Source organism: Tamandua tetradactyla, chromosome 14, assembly GCF_023851605.1.
Source record: "Tamandua tetradactyla isolate mTamTet1 chromosome 14, mTamTet1.pri, whole genome shotgun sequence".
NCBI classification, from domain to species: domain Eukaryota; kingdom Metazoa; phylum Chordata; class Mammalia; order Pilosa; family Myrmecophagidae; genus Tamandua; species Tamandua tetradactyla.
This window is the reverse complement of record NC_135340.1, coordinates 68,462,047-68,486,306: the sequence shown is the minus strand read 5'-3', so window position 1 is coordinate 68,486,306 and position 24,260 is coordinate 68,462,047. Positions and strand designations below refer to the sequence as shown.

General features: G+C 39.6%; 1 long non-coding RNA gene across 1 annotated transcript in view; it reads right to left on the bottom strand.

Annotated features, from left to right (window-relative positions):
* LOC143655163 (uncharacterized) overlaps positions 1 to 24,260 on the bottom strand; it is a 37,826-nt gene continuing 13,566 nt past the window's right edge. The window contains exon 3 of the long non-coding RNA XR_013162085.1: positions 1 to 149. This is a non-coding gene — a long non-coding RNA (uncharacterized LOC143655163). The remainder of the gene's footprint in view (positions 150 to 24,260) is intronic.

Genomic DNA, 24,260 nt, shown 5'->3' with positions numbered 1-24,260 from the left:
TGGTATGACTGTGACTTAAAATGCATTGTTGTAACCCAAAATATATGTCTCACCTCCTTTTCAATATTCACTTTGCAATTCCATTACTGACTGACAGCAAGTGTAGTGCAACTTTATGGGCAGTCTTTTCGTTTTATGGAGCTCTCCATCTGAAATATTAGAGGGTTGGGATTAAAGGTTTCATAGACACAAGTTCTATCATTCATAAATCTTTTATCTTAAAATTGAAAGCATTATCTTTAAATGTGTTCGACAAATCTTTTCTGAGAATAAAAGACCATTTGCGAACTATAAGAGAGGTGACTGAAAGAAGGATACTTTATGAAATTTTTGGACCATGAACTCTAGATTTGGATTTTTCTTAATTAAAAAAAATGATGCTTTTGAATGTTTTGAGACTGTGATGGGAAAAGCAACTTCGATGTATTTTCTCTTTGTGGTCACTGAGGTAGGTCATCGAGGCGCTGAAGTCTCCCAACAGACTTTTAAATATGTGAAACTGAAGATATTTCAGGATGTATCAAATAAGCAGTGGTTTAATTTTTATTTATATTCTATTTTTGGTGTGTTGTGACTCTAGCCCCACCAAAGATGGGTGATCAGTAATGAATGTGTCCTGTTGGCAGATCCCCCTAGGGTTCTGATTCAATCTTTTGAGTTATGAGATGAGGACAAAATGAACTATTTTTCAAGCTTGTAAATATGTGACAAATGACAGTGCAAGAACTATTGATTCCAATCACAGTGATACAATGTTTCATAGTCAAGACTGACTCTGGCTTTACAAATTACTTGCAAGTTGAGCGGTAAACCCATGCACAACATGCTTCAAACTGGATCAATCTTCAGGAGTGTTTGTGTCAGTGTTCGCCAACATTTGAATAAATTCCCCAGTCGAAATGGACTTTTCTTGCATTTTCTTCCTTAAGGGGTGCTGTTAGGTTTTCACTCATACTTAAAAAGGGAAGAGAGAAAGAGAAACTTTATAAAATCCCCAATGACTCTATGCTCATTTATCTGCTTTAATCTTTTGAGTTAAATATCATAGTTCAAACATAATTGAGAAATGCCTTGCAAGAATACGAATCTTGAAACAGGTTAAAATTCAGAAGTGCTGCCTAGTTCAGCACCCAAATTCTATACAAACATATCTGGAAACAGAGAGGGGAAAAATAATAGAGTTGATTCCATAAGTTAGAATTTAAGGTAATCCAGTAGCTATTTTTGGTCCTGTTTGGGGCAATTGGGTCTGATCATTTTTAAAAAACCCTTTAAATGGCAGGCATTTATATGTGCAGACTGATCCTTTTAAATCACCCTCACTTGGATTCTGTGCCCGAAGAAAACTTCTCCTAAATCACTATTACATGAACCTAGTAAAATTCTTTGGGGGGCCAGAAGTCAATTTTGCAGCAATTGTGGGAAGGCAGCACCTGTGCCACCCCCATCCCTGCCCCCATGGCTAAGCGCCACTTCAAACTTGCCCTCAGGTTGTCATGGTACATTTTATGCAGGACTGACCTTAGCAGAGACTCTGCATGCTGATGTATTATTGAACTTCTTCCCTACTGCTTACTCAGACAGGCCATCTGGGTACCAGAACAGTACAGGGAATTTGTCCGACTTTCCAAACCAAGATAAAAATAAATTAAAAAACAGAGTTGGGGGGGATGGCAGAAGGAAGACCCTTTAGTTTGGCCCGTGGGTTCATCTATTCATGCGTAATTGGCGAGGGTTTGGTCAAGGCACAGTTTCCTTCTTTGTCTAACCCACTGGCCTCGTAGCCCCTCCCCCCATTGTTCATCTCCAGCAAAGTGTGATGAGCCACTAAGTAAGAAAGGAGGGCAGAGTCCCGGCCAGGCCACCACCAGCCCCTCCTAAAGCGGTTACGCTTCTGACAAGGTTGGAGCTAACCAGGGCATGTGGGTGTCCATTGAGACACATTAGAGCTGAGTGGCCAGGAGGTTGTGGCAAGCAAGGGCTGCTTCTCCCTCCCACCCACTACTCTGCCCCAAATGGGTGTGGGTCTCTAGGGTTGGTCTGGCCAGGCACCTCTCACTCCCCTGCATGAAAAGATCTCAACCTTGCCAAGACAGACTAGCCACATCTACAGCTTCCCTAGTGAATTTTTCCCAGGCTCAAATCCAGTTTTAGCAGCTTAGCTTGGTTGATCAATGGCTTCCATTCAATGGTGATATTGACTTCAGAAACTAGCTCAGAATGTCAGATGTAATTCATGCACAGCCACTTTCCAGGTTGCGAAGATAACCATGAGCTCTTTGCAGCACAGGGACACCACAACTAGTGAAGGGGATGAGTGCTGTTTGTCTACAATTTAGTTGAGGAAAAGAAAAGTATTTTTAAAGTATGCATTTTAGATATTTTTATATTAAAAATTGTGTTTGAGGAGCGGTGTGATGGTGGCTCAGTGGCGGAATTCTCTCCTGTCATGCCGGAGACCCGGTTTCTATTCCTGATGCCTACCCATGCAAAAAAAAAAATGTTTGGGGACAAAATATCCAGCACAGTTAGTCTCATACAGTATAGAAATGAAGTAAGTATTAGCCAGGAACCAGCCATCTCCTCCCGAAAGCCTTCTCTGCATCCTGCCCCTAGCCACTAACTCTCCTCTTTCTGTTTTTCCTTGACACTTTAGAGAAAGCTTTATATCTTTCATAATAGAATTTGATGTCCATCTAAGTCTACCCTTTTCAGAGTATGGAGGGCTAAGGGGTGTTGTAATCATCCATGTCAAGTTCAGCCCCGTGCCTGCTAGATAGGATGAGCTCAACATATATTTGCTAAATGAATGATTAATCATAGCTCATCATTGCTTAGAATTTGACAGTGCATCAGGCACTTCTGTTAATCATCACAGCAACCCGAGAAGGTAGGTGCTAGCCTCATCTCCATTGTGCAGATTAGAAAAACAGATACAGAGATGTTAAGAAGTAGCTAGACAGATGTGAACCAGGATTTGCACTCAGGCATCTGACTGCATATTCTAGCTGAGCTCTAGCTCGGCACCGCATGCCTCCCTTCACGCACAGATGGGAAATTTTATGGTCCTATTTTTGGAGTAAGTAAGGATGAATCTATCCCATCACAAGGTATATTGGGGTTATGATGATTATCCGGGCCTTTTAGGAAGAGCGAACACAGATTATAAAAGGCAGTCCAGCTCTGTTTTTTCTATATGTCCTGTCCTTTTTTCCCATGGCAGACTCTGCAAGGAACAAGCACAGATTTAGGATGGTTGTATCTTCAGCAAAGTGCACTGACCCATGGAGTGAATATAATTGCTTAAATGTCTGGGCTCTGCAGCTGACAGACCTCTTCCACTTGCTAGATGTGTGGCTCTGAACGAATAACATGACTTCTCCCACCTTCACTTTACTCATCTGTAAAATGGGACAAATAAACAGCATCTTCCTCAGAGGTCTGCTTTACAGAACTAATGAGACAAGGCATATGAAACACTTAGCATGGTATCAGGCACATGCTTAGGAGTTTAATAAATGGTGGGTATCTGCAAGACATCAAACTATCTGCTTACTGTCAAATACACCAAGGGTGATATAGGCAAAATAAAATAAGTTGAAGTACCTGTCCATTATCTTTAGTATATGTCGTAATGAAAGAACAACCCAAAAACCAACATAAATGAAACAGCTGCTACTGCAGACATTTCTAAATTATCTAGAAAAATGTTATTTTAATTTTTTAAAAAATCTAATATTCTGAACATTTTTAATACAAATTCTTTGCATGTCATGTAATTATAATATCTAACTAAACTGTTATTCATATTGCTAAGACTCTTTCATATTCTCTATGAATTCCCAACAGCTAGGTGGGTTCTCAAAAAGGTTTTTATAATTATTTTTATTATTGTACTTTTTAGCACGTTAATACTTTCAAAGCATATATTTTATCAGATTTTCTTTTCAATCCATCAAGGTTAGTGATTTCTACAACCCAGGACAGGAGATGAGTTTGGAGTGGAGGTGAGCCTGGCTTATGGGGCTTAAGTGAGAATGCACAGCCTGAGAGCCTCACACTGGTACTCCTACCACAGCCAGGACCTTAGGGGCAGGCTGGTCCCAATCTCTGGCTATAGATTCATTTCTAGCACACCTGCTTCCCACTGAACACATCAAGTTGCCTTACGATGGTAAGATTTGCCATCCTGACATCTCTCAGACCTACCCCTGTGCCTGATGTCAGCCTACATGACCTAACTTCAGTTTGGTAAATACTGTCTCCTTATCTGCGCAGATAGTATGAAGATCCAAGAGAACTTCCAGCATTGCAGAAGTTAGGGCCAAAGAGTAGAGGTTGGCGTGTTGCAGCATGTTTGAAGCTCTGCCCATGTCTGAAAGGAGCATTCTAGCCTTAGAGTAGAGAAGGAGAAGCATGCCACATACCCAGGGACCTTCTTTGGCTGGGTGGCCTCTGAGAACTGGGAATCCTCATCTTTCCCTCTACCTTCCCTTAGCGTCAAGTAGAGCTGAGCAATAATGACTACCGCCTTTTCAATAAGCATTGTCTTCAGGAAGTTTGTGACCAACTGGGGACAAAAGGAAAGCTGATCCACCTGTCATTGGCCCACCTCAAGGAAATGACTCTGAGTCTCTGAGTGCCTCATTCATTGAATGGAGAGACTATGTGTATGGAGAGATTAGGGGGTAGGAATGGAGCTTGATAACCACCTTCTAGATATGTGGTTGCATCAAACTCGGTGGATGAGCAGAATTGCCTGGGAGCTTCTTAAATCTCCAGAGACAATAAATCAGAATTTCCAGAGCATGGCTCAAGCAGTTGTGATTTAAAAAGTCCCACATATTGTACTGATGATCTGCCAGTTTAAGAACTGTTGCAATGCAATCTAGACCCATTGACTAGAATAATTAGAGCAGGAGTGTACGTGCTCACAGTGATGATTGAATGCCAGATGGCACTTCTGAAACAGGTTCATTTTTTTAAACACATGTAACACATTTTTTTTGAGCAACTACTATATACTAGCAATAGCAGTGATAAAAATGGACATAGGCCTTACTCAGGGTGCTTACAGACAATGTATACCATATAATCTAGGACCCTTGACTTTGATCTTCTTTGTGTGGGAGCATAAAGACAGTGTGCTCATCCAATTCAGAAAAAGTCAAACCAATTGTTCAGCATATTGGAAAGCAAACAACTCATATGATGTATATGACAAACATTTATTTAATGCCTTTGCTAAGTAATATGGGACATTCAAAGAAGAAATGACAATACTAACTCCTTTAAATGTGATTTAATAATAGTAATAACCACAATGTATCAAATGCTCACTCTGTGCCAGGCGTGGTTAAATACCTTCACATTTAATCCTCAGGACAACATGGGGTCTGCCTGGCTTCAGAGCTCTTTGCATCGTTCCTCTTCCTCGTGGGAAAAGTGCTAGTAGTCACAGCCTCATGGGCTTTACAGCCTTACACCTCTGTACAAGACTCTAGCTCCACTACTTAGTTGCTTTACAATCTTGAACATGTTGCTTAATCCATCTGAACGAGTACTCTTACCTATAAAATGGAGATTATACCGCGTACTTTGCAGAGTTGTTGAAAAGAAAACTGAAATAATGCTTCTAAAGGATCAAAATAATACATGATATGTAGTTAGTGCTTAATTAATATTCGCTCTTCATTAATAATGTTAGTTGGTCGGTACCCACACTGATGAGTCATCCCAGGCCATTCAAATAAGGATTAGAAGTGAAATTCTTAGACTTGCCCAAAGGCAATATAAATCCACGTGGGCTACACTTTTATGTAAGAGGACACCACAGATGTGAGATTTCTGCCATCAGGCAGCGTGTGACAAATACAAAATGACTGGCTGCAGCATCAGGTGCTGGGGAGCTTAGGAGAAGAATGAAAATGTTGAGGACTGGGTGGCAAGATAAGCTTCAGGGCAATAGTGAGGCTTGATGGAGGGGGTTTCAGACACATTAAGAGAAAGGAGAAAGCATTCCCCATGCAGGTAAGGAAGGCATGTGATTCAAGGTAGACACAGAGGTAGCAAAACTCAGGTGTGCTCAAAGGCCAGTGAGGTACAGGGTGAATGGGGGTAGGATTTGTGCAGAAGTTTAAGGCAAATACAATACTTGAAAGTTCAGCTGAGCCATGCTACCAAAGATCTTGATTGTTAGCCCAAAGAGATAGGTGAGAGGGAGCCACGGTTTCTTGACCTGTCCAATGACAGGGTAAGAGTCCTTGTTTGGGGGAATATTTATCTGGAAGTCATACATCAGAAGGAATTCATTGGGGGAAGTAGCAGCCAACTTCAGCTAGTGGATGTGGTCACATTTTTAAGATCCTCAGCTAGATTCCTTGAGCCCTGACTTTGTTATTTCCTTCCAAACCAGCATTTTAGGGTCTGCAATCCATCTACACCGCAAGCTTCACCCAAGCTGAACATGACAATAGGCTTTGTCCTTCAGACTCAAGATTTCAGAATCATCCTTTACTCTTCCCTAACCTGCTGTACCCTCATCTATCCAATTGCCATTCATACTGACAATGCCATTCAGTCATTTAATTTTAATAGTGTACTTGGCATCGTACCATGAGCATCTGTCATCTGCTTGCTATTGTCTCCATCCATCCTGCCAAAGCTTCATCTAGACCTGGGTCATTTCTCATCTGTATGACTTTAGCCTTTTCTCTTTGGGCCTCTATTTATCAAATATCACCAACATTCTAGGAAAAGCATAAAGCATACAGAATTCGCATATTAGTGCCAGACAGGGCCTTTAAAATCATCCAGTCCAACCCTCCCAATGTATTAAAGAGGGAGCTGAGAAGTACAACCACTTGGGAAGTTAGAGGAACTTTAAATCCAGGTTGCCCAATCACTGCCCCCTCCCTCAGCCCCACGGGTAAACTCACACTGTACTCTACTGTCTGTCCTGAGTGAGCTCCAGATGACTCCTTAGCAAACCACTCCAAAGTCTTCTTCTCTTTCCTTACCCAGGTAAGCAGAAGTGATCTTTGACCCAGCAAAGTACCTCTGCTGGGCCAACAACCTGGTTGTTGTGTTCATTTAGTCCATGAAGATCAACTGTCACTCAATGCTGGAGGTTCAAAAGGGCACTCATTAATACTAGATCCTGGATAAATGTTTTTTGAATAAATGAATAGATGGGTAATAAGAAAGGAAGGGAGAGAGAGGGAGAGACAGAGAAGAGAAAGAGAGAAGGGGACGGAGAAAAAGAAGGGAAGATGAAGAAATCAACTTTCTCCCCATAGTCTTCTGCCTCAGTGCTCAAGGTTTGGCATTACTTTGCTAACCCAGCTTCTGCCTCTGTATTGTAAAACCAAGAAGGCATCCCTAGGGACATAATCTATTCAGTGACTGTTTTTGAAGCCTTCACTGCTTACATCTGCAACATTTTCTCAAAAATGCTGCCTAGAGGATGAAGAGATGTGTCTTCCCAGTCAGACCCGATATGATGTGTTAAAAACCCATTACTTGGGCACCTCCTGGTGACAGGACTGGCAATGTGGTCAGGAAGGAGGCGACTGAGAAAACCGTCAGCAGGGACCGAACAGGCTCAAAATTAACTGGCTTCCATTGTTTTTATAAGTCACTGGGCTTCACCGCAGCATATTCGACATTGTCATCTGTGCCATTGAACCTTTTAAATTAAGGATTTCATGACACCTTTAAAACATAGCTAGCTGAGAGGCTCAAGTAAGAACATCTTCCTCAAATGAGGAAACAGTGGGAATTGTTTATCTTCAGATTGAAACATTTTAGTAAATACGAATTATCCCTTGAGTCAGGGGGTGCATAGCAAGAAAGAAGAGAGTCTCTACCCGTGAGGAAGTTACATGGACTCTTAAGCATGTGCTGTATGCGGTTATTTCTGATATGCCTCAAAAAATGTAGTCTATTATGCATGCATTTCAGTAGTTAAAAGGGTGACATTTCTTCATATTGATGAAATAAAGTTAAGTTCCAATCAGATGAACCTGACATAAATATCCAATTCTAACTGATAGAGTTTTTACACTTTCGTTGATGATAAATGGCTTCCTGATTAAAAAAGAAATTCTAGCTGCTTCCTAGAAGAACAGTTGAAAGGAAAAGGAACATAAAATAAAGATGTATTGGGAAGGATAGCAGTCCAATGCAAGTTTCACATTTTTCTTAAAAGCACATGACAGGGCTCCAATGGAAAAGCCTTATGGGACATAATTTACACCAGGTGAAACCAAGGCTCAGATAAGTTAATTGAACTTGCCTAAGTCTGCAAATTTGTGATGGGAATGGGATTTGAATCCAGAGCCACTGAGTTCTAATGCTATTGTTCACTTAGGGAACTTCCATGTTATAAAGGAACACCAGGCATGTTACTGCAAATGTTCATACAAGAAAACCTGGCTGCTAAAGTTGAAATCAATTGCTGCTTCTCCTGGGCCACTTCCCGCTGTGCCCTGGTAGTCTGTTAAGTTGTGCTTCTGGCTGCTCGTTTATCATTCTCTCCAGATTAGAATGTGCTATAAGGCTACAGTCATTAGGTTTTACAGTTTATTGTTTTAATGCTCTGTTAGGTTTTTTTTTTAATTTAGAGGGAAAATGAAAACCTTGATATATACAGTTAAACTTTCCTAATTTACATCCCATTAATTTCAGGATCCATGGTAATGAAACCAAAACTGAAGCTGAATTTTGTGCTTCTTTTGAAGAAAAAGCTAGCTAAGCAAATTAGTAGTTAAATAAGGACCTGCTCTATACCTGCATCTGGTTCCTGATCTAAAGTGGGTTGCTAGACCCTTATAAAATTCTGATGAAGGGTATACTCTCACCAAGAGAAAGAACACATTCAAACATGCTGCATGTGGTGGTAAGTAAATCTGGGGGCTGCAGAACTCCCACCCTACTGCCTATTTATAAATATTGTCTTTTTTGTTCATAAAAGCAGGTCATCCATCTGAAACCATTTTATTAGCAGTATGTTTTTCTGCATAACTGTGTATTGGAAAGTGACATCGATGTGTTTGTTCTCAAACAGATGAATTCTGACTTTTCATTAAGTACTCCTTAATTGGCATTCATGAAGTTTTCTTGTACAAAGACAGAATTTGGTATATCCTCAGCTGTTTTATTAGGTGATATTCTGGTTGTTCGTTAAATTATTCAAATGTGAAGCTGGGGACAGTGTGGCAATGGGTGGCAGCAGTAGGTTTGCGTCCAGGCCAGAGCTGGAGAACCAGACTGGGGGCTGAAGGCAGTGCCACACAGAGCCAGGCTGGGCCTGAGGTAAAAGGGAAAACTAGTCATATTGAACTGTCTTCATTTAAGGTTTTGATTATTTTGCTCATCATGGATTTTTTGCATTAATTTTGATTTTCTTAAATATTATTTATCTTGATCGAATTTTTTTGGTGCCTCCTTAAATTTTACACCTGCGACAAATGCCTCACTCGCCTCACCCTAGTCCAGCCCTAGCTGAAGGGTAGAATGAAGCCAATAGAATACTTGTAAACATGGGGTGGTTCCCATGAAAATCAGTATTTCTGCATCCCTTGGGGGGAAAAAAGGAATAACTGGCATCATTGGCCTTGAATTTCCACATGGAAAACAATTAAAATAAAAAGGTTTCACCTAAGTGGCAGTAGTCTCCAATGGGGGGTGGGGGCTTAGGTGCTCCCTAGTTCTCTGTACTCCCCACCATTTCCTGATTTCTTGGCTTCTTCAGTATTGCCTGGCCCTGAAGACATTTTGAATTGAGCACTCTGAGGCTAGACCAAATGGTGAGTGTATCACAATTATCCTCTAACCTTCAACAAAACCTGTTCTGCCACAGCCTGTAACACTCCATCAGGATTACTGATGTGCCACCCTTGACAGTAAATCACAAGACAAGATCACTGCCAGCAAGACCCTGAAAAAAACACACCGACCAGCACTGAAGCATCAAAGATCACAGAGCCCAGTGCATATTTCACATGTGCTGCCGGCATGGCAAACATTACGTTTTTATATCAAGGACTTAGGTTAACAAGTACTTCTATCATCACTAAGATTTTTTGAGCATTTATGAAATATCAAACTCTGTGCTGATATATGATTGTGTACAACCATCACAAGAATCCTACGAGATGTAGTAATAGCCCCATTTTTCTAGCCAAGAAACTGTTTCCAAAAGGAAACTGAATTTCCAGAAGAAAATCACCGAAGGACATGCAGGTAGTAAATGGAAGAACCTGAACTTAAAACCCAGATGGAAGACAGCAAAATAACTGCGCTTTACCACTGCGCATCTGCCATCATCTTTAATATAGACACCCGGCTCCCTAAACTTGCTGATCTCTCTCTTTGCTGTCAATGGCATTAGCATTTCATAAGCACGTGGGAGTTTGAGCCAAGCACCTACAGAAGCTGCCTATTGTATTAAATTCACTTTGTGGGTCTCTATTCCTTGTTTCTGTGCCTCTTTTTCATACCAGATTAATTTTTCAAGGGTTAATCGCATGACACTTACTTTAATTATGCCTATCCAGTCAGGACAAATGACAGCTTTTGACTTCTTGTTGCCTTCCTTTGTACTGTGTGACCAATGAGATTATTAATAAATGCCTTTTTATTATGTAGCCATGCTGTAGGTGCCCACGGGGTATGGGCCGGCCTCATGTATTTTACTCTGGGTGCAGTATCAGTAGGGCCTTGCAGATTTGCTAATGAGCTAAATCCGGTTAGTGCCACATGCCCTGGACTGCCAGAGATCTTTTAAGTACATCATTGCTCTCAGAGACTCAGCTGGGTTCAGTTTGAGAGAGATTAACTTCTCATTCCAATTAGTGGAGAGTCACCCTGCTGGAGAGAGAGCTGCTTATGGAACCCCAAACGCAGAGTGCTCTGACTGATGAATCAGGGACGAGTCAACACAAACCCTGACATAGGAAAGGCTAACCTCATGAAAGGATGTTTTTATTACTGTTTGTTACGTGTGGGCTTAGAGACCATCATCTCCTTGATGGGGTGAGCAGCTGGTGGGGGTGGGGAGGGATGTTTTCTTTCCCATGTGGTCAGCAACTGAGCAGGAAAACTACATTGACTTCTATCTAGAATGAGGAAAAGATAGAAATCAAGGGAGAGCATGAAAATAAACTTGAAATTGGGTGTTTAAATCTTTGACCAGATTTCTCCATCACAAACCTTGGGTAAAGTGCTGTTTTAAAATCCTACGTTTTATTTTTTCCCCCAATAATAACAATAAGAAGAAATTATTGAGCCCTGACAGGGTCAGGCACTTTTAAAATTGCCCTAGATGCATTAATTAATTAAATCCTTATGACAATCCATGGAGAGAAATAAAATTATCCTCATACAAGGTTCTGTTCCAAACAATTCGTGAAATAATTTCGTTTGGAGCAGACGTGTCTCTTTTCACGTCTTGTTCTTCTTGAGTTGAATTAATGTTTTAAGCTATGCATGATGCTATTCCATGCCTTTGTTGAGGACAAATGAATAGTTGTTTAAAGTGTGATGCTTTTTTGGATGACAGTCCAGCCCAATTCAAGCTCTACAGAGATAATGCAGATGTGCAGAGGAATAAAAAAAGCTCTATAGACCCAGAGAAATGAGGGGATTAAAAAATGTGCTTTTTCTCAAGTATATGATCTGATGAGAAAAAGATGGGCAGAATAAAGAATTCAGCATAGAACTCAAGAAACAAGCAGAAATGCACATCTTCCTTTCATTTAGAATTCAAAATGATTCCGAAAAATATAATCTAAAACATGCTCCATCGTAATTGAAAAATATTCTGTTGAGATTAAAATTATCTCACCATAGTTCTGATGTTAAGACAGGCAGACTGGCCTACCTAAAGAGAACTCCAGAGGTATTCCTGAATAGAAATCAATGCACACACCCTAAAACCGCAGTCCATCTAAAAAATCAATGAGGTTTTTTTTTAAAAAAAAAAAAACACTTGTTTTACAAGAGAATATATTCTCTTTTGAGGGGGGGATTTGATCAATCTTATTTTCAAAAGTAATATCCTACATTTAAAAAGCAGGTACAAGCTTTCTTTGTCGAAAAGAAGGCAAAGGTAAGACAGGATTTTTAATGTAAAAATTCTCTCCAAAGCTACAATTGCACACACACACATACACACACATGCACACACACACGTATGTAATGGTTTTAAAATGGCTTCCCCATCTAGAGGCAGCCAAAGACAAGACTTGCTGGAGGAAAGAGTTTGAATGGAGATGCAAAGTGTCCATAAATGTGCTTTTTCAAGAGTGTAATTGCTTCCTTATCCTTAAGGTCTGCAGGGAAGTCAGAGTGGCTGACGCATGAACATAGAGAAAAGCAAACAAAGGATCTTGTTGAAAAAATTACAGGAGGAGATGTGATGAGTGTGTGTTTGCATGGGGGAGCAGGGGCGGGGGAATGGGGTAGTTTGCAGTGGGCAGGGTGGAGGGACAGGCACTAACCAACCAACAGAGGGTCCCATAGCCTCGTTTTCTATCTGATTATAGAAATAGTTAAATTTTATGAAGGAAGCCCATTTGTTCCCTGTCTTTCTTAAAAGCAACCTCAGGAGAATTCACTAAGTGAGGGGTTGGGGAGCCTCATCTCTTTCCTGGCCCGGACCACTGCCCTCCCCTCCCTGTGTGCAGGGCAACACAGCCGAGTGGAAACCACCTGCCGTCCCTCTGCCATAGGCCCTGTGGTTCATGGGCCTCTGGACAGCCAGAGCTGGGCCCTGCTCACCCTTGTGCTCCCCGAACATTGGATGCATTTGCAGCGTGATCAGTGCTGTTTGAAATGAAGAAAGATTCTGGTTAACTCCTAGAAATTCATTTATTAAACCTGGTGAAGAGGAAAGGACGTTTATATATCCATCAAGCTGTGTAACTTCATTTTAAAAGTCAAGAAGCATTGTTTTCCTTTTTTCCCATCCACAGATCAAAAACTTTTTCAAAACCTCATTTTGCAAGTAATTGATGGAAATCCAAGATGTAAATAATTTGCCTGAAATATATGTTTAGCTAAAAAAATGGAAGTGAGGGCAGCATATTCAATGTTCAAAAATGGAGAGTTCATGGTAACTGATGAAAGCCATAAGTTTTTCACATTTATTCACTTTCAGAGAATTCATACCTCAGTGAGGGTGATTGCAGCTGTAGGTCTAGAAACTTCAGGATGGGGTCATCCTGAAATGGAACTCTGAAATTTGTGGTTTGTGATCCTCAAACTCACACGATACTGATTTGGATTGATTAATTTACATAAACTTTTTTTTCCATTTTTTATTAGAGATGTTTATAGATTTACAGAAAAATGATCCACAAAATACAGTGCTCCCATACACCACCCTATTATTAAAACCTTGTATTAGCATGGTACATTTGTTACAATTCCTGATAGAACTATTACATTGTTGTAAACGATCATCCATCGTTTGCAACAGACATTTGTAAGTGTTGAGTATATGCTAGACATTGTGCCCCAATGGACCAAGGCAAGCCTTCTATCTTTCTCTGAGCTTGCAGTCTAGTAAGAGAAAGGCATGTAAATAACTATCTTAGGTTCTCAATGTGTGGTACCAGACCAGCAGAGTCAACATTACCTGCTTGCTACAAATGCAACGTTTGGCCCCACTCCTGGTGAAACAGAAACTATTAGGTGGGGCCAAACAATCTGGATTTTTTTTTTGTAAATATCTGCAGTTTATTCTTTTTTAAAAAATGTTTTATTAATTAAAAAAAATATAAGTAAGAAACACAAACATTTCCAACACATACACTCAGCAATTCACAATATCATCACATAGTTGCATATTCATCATGATCATTTCCCAGAACATTTGCATCAACTCAGAAAAAGAAAGAAAAAGACAACAGAAAAATAAAACAAAAACAGAAAAAAAAATTTTACATACCATACCCCTTACCCCTCCTTTCATTGATCACTAGCATTTCAATCTACTAAATTTATTTTAACATTTGTTTCCCCTATTATTTATTTTTATTCCATATGTTCTACTCATCTGTTGCAAGATAGATAAAAGGAGCATCAGACACAAGGTTTTCACAATCACACAGTCACATTGTGAAAGCTATATCATTATACAATCATCCTCAAGAAACATGGCTACTGGAACACAGCTCTACATTTTCAGGCAGTTCCCTCCAGCCTCTCCATTACATCTTGGTTAATAAAGTGATATCTACTTAATGCGTAAGAATAACCTCCAGGATAACCTCTTGACTCTGTTTGGAATTTCTCAGCCATTGACACTTTGTCTCATTTCACTCTTACCCCTTTTGGTAGAGAAGTTTTTCTCAATCACTTGATGCTGAATCTCAGCTCATTCTGGGATTTCTGTCCCACGTTGCCAGGAAGATTCACACCCCTGGGAATCATGTCCCATGTAGACGGGGGGAGGGTGGTGAGTTTGCTTGCTGTGTTGGCTGGAGAGAGAGGCCACATCTGAGCAACAACAGAGGTTCTCTTGGGGGTGACTCTTAGGCCTAATTTTAAGTAAGCTTGACCTATCCTCTGTGGGGTTAAGTTTCATATGAACAAACCCCAAGACTGGGGGCTCAGCCTATAGCTTTGGTTGCCCACACTGCTTGTGAGAATATCAAGAATTCAACGTGGGGAAGTTGAGTTTTCCCCTGTTCTCACCATTCCCTAAAGGGGACTTTGCAAATACTTTTCCACTCACTGATCAAATCACTCTGGGATTCATCAGGGCATCACCTGGACAAACCAACAAAATCTCATGTCCTATACAAAGTTCCATGTACTTAAGATGTTCAACCAACTATCTACATAAGTTATATTAGGAGATGCACTAGTCAAAGTATAGATTTGTACCAAATAAGCATTTTTTGCTTTAGTCTCACACATAAGTTGAAATTTTAAAATATTAATTACCGTCAATTTCAGCACCCTGCAGTAATGACATTCCTTTGTTCTTCCTCATGCAAAAATATTTTTTAAATTTGTACATTTAGTCACTATTATTATACACTCTAGGCATTCCTAGATTATACCATCTCAATGTTTATCGTCTTTCTTTGTGATTTCACTTATGCCCCAGCCCTCCTCCCTCTATCATTGTCATATGCAGCTTCATTCAGCATTTTAACATAATTGTATTATAGTTAGGTAATATTGTGCTGTCCATTTCTGAGTTTTTATATTCAGTCCTGTTGCACAATCTGTATCCCTTCAGCTCCAATTACCCAATATCTTACCCTATTTCTATCTCCTGATGGTCTCTGTTACAAGCGAAATATTCCAAGTTTAGTCACTAATGTCAGTTCATATCAGTGAGACCATACAGTATTTGTCCTTTTGTTTCTGGCTAATCACACTCAGCATAATGTCCTTAAGGTCCATTCATGTTGTTACATATTTCATAACTTTATTCTGTCTTACAGCTGCATAATATTCCATCTTATGTAAATGCCACAGTTTGTTTAGCCAGCTGTCTGTTGATGGACATTTTGGCTGCTTCCACCTCTTGGTAACTGTAAATAATGCTGCTATAAACATTGGTGTGTAAATGTCCATTTGTGTCCTTGCCCTCATGTCCTTTGAGTAGAGACAGCATATAGATGGGTCCTGTTTTTTAATTCATTCTGCCAGACTATCTCTTTTGATTGGAGAGTTTAATCCATTAACATTCAGTGTTATTACTGCATGGGTAGTACTTTCTTCTACTATTTTGCCTTCTGGATTTTATACGTCATATTTAATTTTCCTTCTTTTTACCTTTACTCATAGTCTTCCTTTCTACACTCTTCTCCACACCTCTTTCTGTTTTTTCGTATCTATCTCTAGTGCTCCCTTTAGTATTTCTTGCAGAGCTGGTCTCTTGGTCACAATTTCTCTCAGTGATTTTTTGCCTGAAAATGTTTTAATTTCTCCCTCATTTTTGAAGGACAATTTTGCTGGATATGGAATTCTTGGTTAGCAGGTTTTCTCTTTTAATAATTTAAATATATCATCCCACTGTCTTCTTGCCTCCATGGTTTCTGCTGAGAAATCTACACATAGTGTTATTGGGCTTCCCTCGTATGTGATGGATTGCTTTTCTCTTGCTGCTTTCAAGATTCTCTCTTTCTCTTTGACCTCTGACATTCTGATTAGTAAATGTCTTGGAGTATGTCTATTTGGATCTATTCTCTTTGGGGTACGCTGCACTTCTTGGATCTGGAATTTTAAGTCTTTCATAAGAGTTGGGAAATTTTCAGTGATAATTTCCTCTATTAGCTTTTCTCCTCCTTTTCCCTTCTCTTCTCCTTCTGGGATACCCACAACACGTATATCCGTGTGCTTCATATTGTCTTTCAGTTCCCTGAGTCCCTGCTCATATTTTTCCATTTTTTCCCCTATATTCTCTTTTTCTTGCTGGATTTCAGATGTTCTGTCCTCCAGTTCACTAATCCTATGTTCTGTCTCTCGAAATCTACCATTGTAGGTTTCTATTGTTTTTTCATCTCTTCTACCTTGCCTTTCATTTCCATAAGTTCTGTGATTTGTTTTTTCAGACTTTCAGTTTCTTCTTTTTGTTCTTTCCTTGCCTTCTTTATATCCTCCCTCAATTCATTGATTTGGTTTTTGATGAAGTTTTCCATGTCTGTTCGTATATTCTGAATTAATTGTTTCAGCTCCTGTATGTCATTTGAATTGTTGGTTTGTTCCTTTGACTGGGCCATCTCTTCAATTTTCCTAGTGTGATTTATTATTTTTTGCTGGCGTCTAAGCATTTAATTACCTCAATTAGTTTATTCTGGAGATTGCTTTCACTTCTTTTACCTATGGTTTTCTTGCTAGATGAATTTGTTGTCTATCTGTTATTTGACATTCAGTTCAGCTTTATCTGGACCACTAGCTTAAGTTTTGTTTAACAGAGAATTTTTTTTTCAGTTCTTGTTTTCTTTTTTCTTGCCCTGCTTGTATAGTGCCTTCCCCCCAACCCTTAGGAGGGTCTACTTAGATATTATAGACCCCAGCCAGATTTTCCCAGACCAAACTGGCCTCCTATCAGGAGGGAAGAGTCACCTGCATTGGCTTTCCCTGAGGGTGAGACCCAGCATGTTGAAAGACTTTCCTATGAAGTCTCTGGACTCTGTTTTTCTTATCCTGCCCAGTATGTGGCGCTTGTCTGCCTGCGGGTCCCACTAGCATGAGATGATGTGGTACCTTTAACTTTGGCGGACTGTCCCTGCTGGGGGTGTGGTGGAGACAGAGGAGAGGTTGTAGGCTGGTTTTAATGGCTTCAAATTACCAAGCCCTGGGGTCTGAATTCCTTGAGGTAGGGATTCCACCTGGGTGGGGCTTCACCCCACCCCTGAGGAAGGCACAGGCTCCAGACAAGCCCCCAAAAGAGCTCACTTCTGCCTATACCTGGGGCAGTTGCAGCCTGAGAAGTCCTGCCGCTATATCCAAAGGCAGTCAAGCCTTTGTAGAAACACAGCCCCCAAAATCTGTGTTTCCTTCTTTTTTCTTTTCCCCTTTTTCCTTCAGCCCTGCCCCCTTGGCCCCAGGGCAAAAATGAGCAACCTCCACTTTGACCAGGTTCACCTAAGCTGGGGGCCTATTTTTAGTAGTCAGAATTTGTTAATTAATTCCACAATTGGCGTTTGATTGTGCTCAGCTCCTGCTGCTGGTAAAGTTCCTTTCCTTTACCCTCGGGGAAGCAGCCTGTGGGGGAGGGGCGCCAGCTGCCACAGCTTTGGGAACTCACAGTTCTGGGGGGTCTCGCAGCCGGTCCAGCTGGTCCAGACTGGGGTACGCTGTGTCCAGTCACTGACATGGCCCCAGGAGCTATTCTGTACTGTTTCTGGTTATTTAGTAGTTGTTCTGGAGGACGAACTAAAATGCGCACATTGTTAAGCCGCCATCTTGATCCGGAAGTCTACAATCTGGATTTTAACAAGCCCGCCAGGTAATTCTGATACACGTTAAAATTTGAGAAACATTGACCTGATGACCAATTAGATGTGGTGCTTCTCAGCCCTGGCTACATGTTAAAATCACCTGAGTCAAAACACCTGCAACCCCCCTCCATCTCATATCAATAAAAATGAGTTCTCTATTCATTTGGCCCCTCCTTTTTAATCACTGCTTTGTTCACCTGGTTTTAATCAGGTATTGTCATCTATGACTTCACTGGAAAAGCTGCTGCCAACATTTTTAATGCCTGGTGATCTTCCTAAAATCTGTCCTGTTAGATTTTTCTTAGATGTCCTTTCATTTTATTATATTTTTTAACTCACAACTGGACCGAAGGCCTAACTTTCTAGGATTTATTTCACATGCCCAAGACTCAAATGTGCCCAGAGTTTTCTCCTTAGCTACCACCTGATCTTCCCCTCTTGAGATTTATCTCTATAGCTTGAAGTCCTTTTTCTCCTGTTTAAATGAACACTCCATGAGACGAGAAACAATAGTATCTGCAACTTGTAAGTAAAGATTCTAATACTGGGTGGGCCATGGTGGCTCAGCAGGCAAGAATGCCTGCCTGCCATGCCAGAGGACCCGGGTTCGATTCCCGGTGCCTGCCCATGTAAAAAAATAAAAAATAAAAAAAAGATTCTAATATTTTTAAAAAGCCCAGTGGAAAATATTGATAAGGCTTTACAAAGGCTAACAAGAATTCTTTGTCTGGGGCAGTACAGTAAGCCTGGTTATCTCATACTGATAAAATCTGATAAGCATATGTGTTTGTATTCGACAAAAAAAAATAAAAATGAACTCCAAAAATGAATTTATAACAAAGGTTGGTGGATAAAAATCTTTCAAAACATGGCTTCCATGGAGGGAAAGTAATAAATAGTGTCCTTGGTGGTAAAATGGGTAAAACACTGCTTTGAGTTATCAATCATGTAGACATGAGAGGAAATAGTGATTCTGATGGCAGCAGGTTTGAATGGGGGAAGGAAGAAAAGCACTGGTTAAATACTGAGGGCAGAGAGAAAAGAAGAGTTTTTTAGCCTCATCTCCTTACCCTAACAAAACAGAGGTTGGGAGTTTCACAACCCTGGACAAAGCAGCATTACTGATCTGGGGCCAAGTTTGGGAAGCACTTTGCCTGAGATTTTAGTGTGACATTCCAAGGTATTACAAGGGGCCGTATCCTAAGGGAGTACAAGGTCAGAACCGGGAAGAAAATGGAATATCAGGACACAAATTTACTTAGAACTGGACAAAGAGGGAGAGAACTCAGAACTTAGTCAAATAAGACTTGAAATAGCGGAGCTGTCAGCTTTCTTAGGGAGAACCGAAGAGAAACAGTCTGAAGCCTAAAGGCAAAGTTTCCAGCTTCAGTTAGGACTTAACCCCGAATATCCAAGTCAGAACATCTTAACTCAAAAGGAAAGAGCCCCCCTCATCCCCAGCCATAGGCCCCATTTGGACAACAGGGCACAAACCTGCTAGGATGTGAACCGTGCCTGGGAAAGGACACTATTGCTCACTGGGGATTTTGCTGAAACAATCAGATTCATTTTGCTTGGGTTTGCAATGGCAATAATAACGTTAAAAACACCATCCATAAAACAGCTATCATTATCTGATTCATTTTTTGACATGTACTTATGTTTTGTGGTAGTTTGAAAATATCACAGTGAAGTTAATGCCTCATTACTTAGAACCTCTAAGGTTAGACCCTCCAACCTAAATTGAATCACAAAAATACATTTATAGCTAATTCACATATTAGAACAGCTTCTATCGATCATCATTTGTGCACTTAGAGATTTGCATATATCTTCTATACCCTCCAAATCCCTCTCCCCTCTAGCCATCCAATTTTCAGGAAATCCATCACTGCTGCAGTGCAACAGTAGGAAGTACAGCTGGGAACTCGGGGGGGTGGGGAAAGGGAGAAGTCTGTGTGAAACCGGAAGTGCTACCTCAACCACCAGGTGAGGGCCAGGATGATGTGAAGCTTTGCAAATCTAAAGGCCCAAGCTACACTACTTAATCTCTCTGCACCTCAATATTTTCATCTAAGTGGAAATAATAATACCGTCCCATGTGCCTCACAGGCATGTTAAGTCAAAATTGTCACGGTATTGCAGGATGGTGGATTATACATGTTAGCGTGGAATCCAAAATGAAAGTGATTCCTCTAGTGTAAAGAAGTTTAAAATGTTCCTTTCCATCATAATTTCATACCGAAGAACGTTGGCCTTATTTGAGAGGACCAGCAGCCAACAGGCATGAAAAGACTTTCAGGTTAGAGAGGCAGAAAGCCTGGCATTTTTCAGGACCTACTGACAGGAAACATTATCTTGTAAAAACTCAATTTAGGGTGGTACGACGGTGGCTCAGTTGCAGAATTCTCACCTGTCATGCGGAGACCCAGGCTCAATTCCCGGCGCCTGCCCATGCAAAAAGAAAACCTCAATTCAGATTTCTCACCCTACATTTGAGCAAACACAAAGTGGTATGTAAAAACTCAGAAGAAGGTATCATGGACAAGATTGCCATGGACATCATGGACAAGATCTAGAATGAACTGAATATAGTTCTTATTAAGAGTAACACAAATTACAGGGGTAGCCTCTTACTCAACATTTATCATGTGAATTCAGTTAATCCTTTCAACCAGTCTTGGAGGTAAACATCATTATTCCCATTTTAAAAATGAGGAAACTGAGGCTCAGAGAGGTGAAATGACTTGCCCAAGGTCACACACAGTGAATAAGTGGTGGTGCTGGGGTTTGACTCCGGGTCTTTCTTAAGTCACGCTCTTAATTGTTATGGAATCTATCTGCAGACTATGAAGTCAACCATTTCCAACAGTTTTTCTCAACTTCAGAATGCCTCAAGCTAGAGAGTCCTTTTACATGTAGTTAAATATAGCTATCTCAGCTGCAAGACTCTACTCAACTACCACAGTCATAGTTCACGTGTATAGAATTTCCAGTTTAAATGGAAACCTCTTTCTTCAGAGATCCCATCATAAACATAGCAAAATGAAAAACAAAAAGCCAACCACTATGTAAATGGGGAAGGGCCATCAGTGGGAGAAAGGTTTTGACAAGTTAAGATGATGATGATGGAGAGATAATTGATAACATTGGATGAGAAAGTCATAGCCCAGAATAAATACAGAGAGATGCAGCTACGGATCATGCCAACAGTCTGACAAAACCACAGAAAGGTGGAGACTCAGAAACAACAAGGATAACAGAGGGCAAAAGTGAGGGTTCCCATCAACACCATTCATTACCAAAACATTTTCATCATCCTAAATAGGAACCCAGTACATTTTAAGGCTTAACTTTCCTTTCCCTAAACCCATCCTGTCCACTGGTATCCGATGATTCTGACCCTATGACTGCTTATTCTGATTATTTCATACCAACGAGATAGAAGCTGCACTACACAAACAGTGCAGCCTGAGTTAAACTACAGACTATAGTTAAGAAGTACAATAAAAAAATGTGCTTTCATCAATTGCAACAAATGTTCCACATCAAAGCAAAGTGTTAATAATAGGGTGATATATTGGAATTCTGTATTTTATGCATGATTTCTCTGTAAACCCACAACGTTTCTAATAAATAATAATAATAATAAAAAGGTAAGGGCTCAAGGAAGATGTGAAACTGCAAGCATTGCAATTAATGGAAAGTTTGTAAATAGAACCGTGAATCACCACCTCCAATTCCTCCCCTACTCCCGCATGCAGCACCTCCAAGCAGGCAAGCTTCTACCCCTCAGGAAAAGATGTCAGAGGGTTTCTCCTAAAAAATTCTTAACAAGGTTCCAAGAGAAACCCCTTAATATTTAGGGCTCCCGCTGTGGCTATGAGTTCTGCACCTTAATACCCTGAAAATGAATCTCTATAGTTAAATACTTCACCAATATATACACAAATTCCCAGCCAGATTTTTGCTATCCCTTTTTCACAGATGAGCAAACAAACTAAGGTCACCAGACATTTAAGGAAAACCACTAGCATGTTAAACAGAAACAAAGATGTACAGGAGGAAACATGGACTTCAGAAAAAATCAAAGATAACTTGGGACAGAGAGAAAACTTTAATCCGAACCTTCAGAGAGATTTGAGAAGACAGTGCATCCCTAAATTGATATGAAAACAAAACAATCAGGCTTCGCTGCTGGAACTGTGTCAGACTATGTATATATATATATAGTTATATATATATAGTTATATATATAGTTATATATATAGTTATATATATATAGTTATATATTATATATATTAAGGTGCATGGTCTGGGAACCGAATGTTAGACAATATTTTGAAAATCCTGCCCTCTGCAAAATCCTTAATGCTATGTAAACTACAGTACATATACTTAGACATTGCTGAGCTCATGAGAAAATGAGAGAAATCCCTAAAACGGAGGAGGAAATAGAATGGTGAGTGAACGAAGACGTCAAAGTGCCCTGATGACAAACGCAAACAACCAGAAGCCGGAGCTCAGGGTTAGTGGTCATGGATGGAAAGGAAGACTTAGGTCTTAGATCTGTGTGAAGCGGGAGTTGAAACCGAAAGCCCCACACAAAGCTGGGGCATTTGAAAGTGCTGCAGTCTCTGGAAGATGATAGATAAAAATTCATCTGCTGCAGAGTGGGTCAACATGAAACTTGTCTGTCTTCATCAAGCTTCTAGAGGGAAAATAATGGTGACTGTGCTGGTCATAATAATAATAGTATATGCTGAGACTTTGTAACCACAGACCAACTCTCAAATAGGTCCGAGGCTCAAATTTTCGCTATTTATGCAGTCCTAGAAATACCAAACAAGAAATTAAATAAGTGGTCACAATTTGAAAGTGCCCCTGAAAATTGAAAGATGCAAACACTAATTTTCTCTTGAGGAATGCATCATCATACCCAGGCCCTCGAGAAATCAGTTAACTTCAGGCAAATATAAGCTCATCATGAAAAAATACTTCACCACACGCAGAAGGGAGCAAGCCACTACAATTGAGAGTCAGCAGAAACTCATGGTATGCAGTACATTTATAGTCTCAAATATTTATGTAAGAAAAGAAGACAGGCTGAAATTAACAAGGTAAATTTTCAAATTAATAACAAGTTAGGAAAAAATAAAGAATAAACTAAAGGAACTAGAAAAAATAGAGATGATAAAGTTTAAAAAGATAAATAGAAAACAAAGGTACAATAGAGGGTATCAACAAAGACAAAAGTTGGTTCTTTGAAATGGCTATAAATAGATGAACTTCTGGCAAGACTGATCAGTCAAAAAAGAAAGTGATACAATGTAGCATTTTTAAAAAAGAAACCAGAAATATATTAGAGAATTAAAAGAAAATAAGATTAAATAAACAGCTTCATATAAGCAAGTTAGAAATTTACACAATTTGAAAACTTATACAACACAAAGAAATTTCTAGAAAAATATACTTATCAAAATGGACTCAAGAAGAACTAGGAAGATAATATTAAAAACTTCCAACAAAGAAAACTGCAAGCTCAGATGCTCTTACGAGTAAGTTTTAAAAACTTTAAAGAAAGAGAAACTTTCAACCAAATGCTAATATTTCTAGAAATTAGAAAATAAAATGAATGCTTCCCATCTCATTTTATGAAAATGGTATAATCTTGATATCAAAACTAGACAAAGACATTAAAAGCGAGTGTGACTGCCGGCCAATTATTTCCATAAGCATAGATGTAAGAATCATAAACAAAATATTGGAAAATGGAGTTCACTAATACACAAAAAATAAAATATGCAATGACCAAGTTGAGTTCATTTTAGTAATAATTCAAGATCAATTTAACTTTAGATAACCTATTAATGCAATCATCACATTAATTGATAAGTGAGGAAAAAGCAAATGATTTGAGTAGATTCACAAAAATTATTTGATAAGACTCATGATAACATTATTTTTAGTAAATTACAAATAGTAGGACACTTAATTTACCTCATAAGTGTTACCTAACAAAACAACTACAAATATTGTAACAAGCAGTCCCCTAAACTTGAAAGCATGACATTAGTGTCCTCTGTCACAACTTCTATGTAATATTGCATTAATATTGTATTAAAAACAAAATAAAATGAGAGGGAAATAGAGCATAAAAATTAGAAAGAAAAACACCCATTATTCACAGATAATATGATAGAAATGCCAAAAAAATTATAATGATGATTAAGAGTTTAGCTAGTTGGTAGATAAGAAAAATATATAAAAACCATTATATTTGTTAGCAAC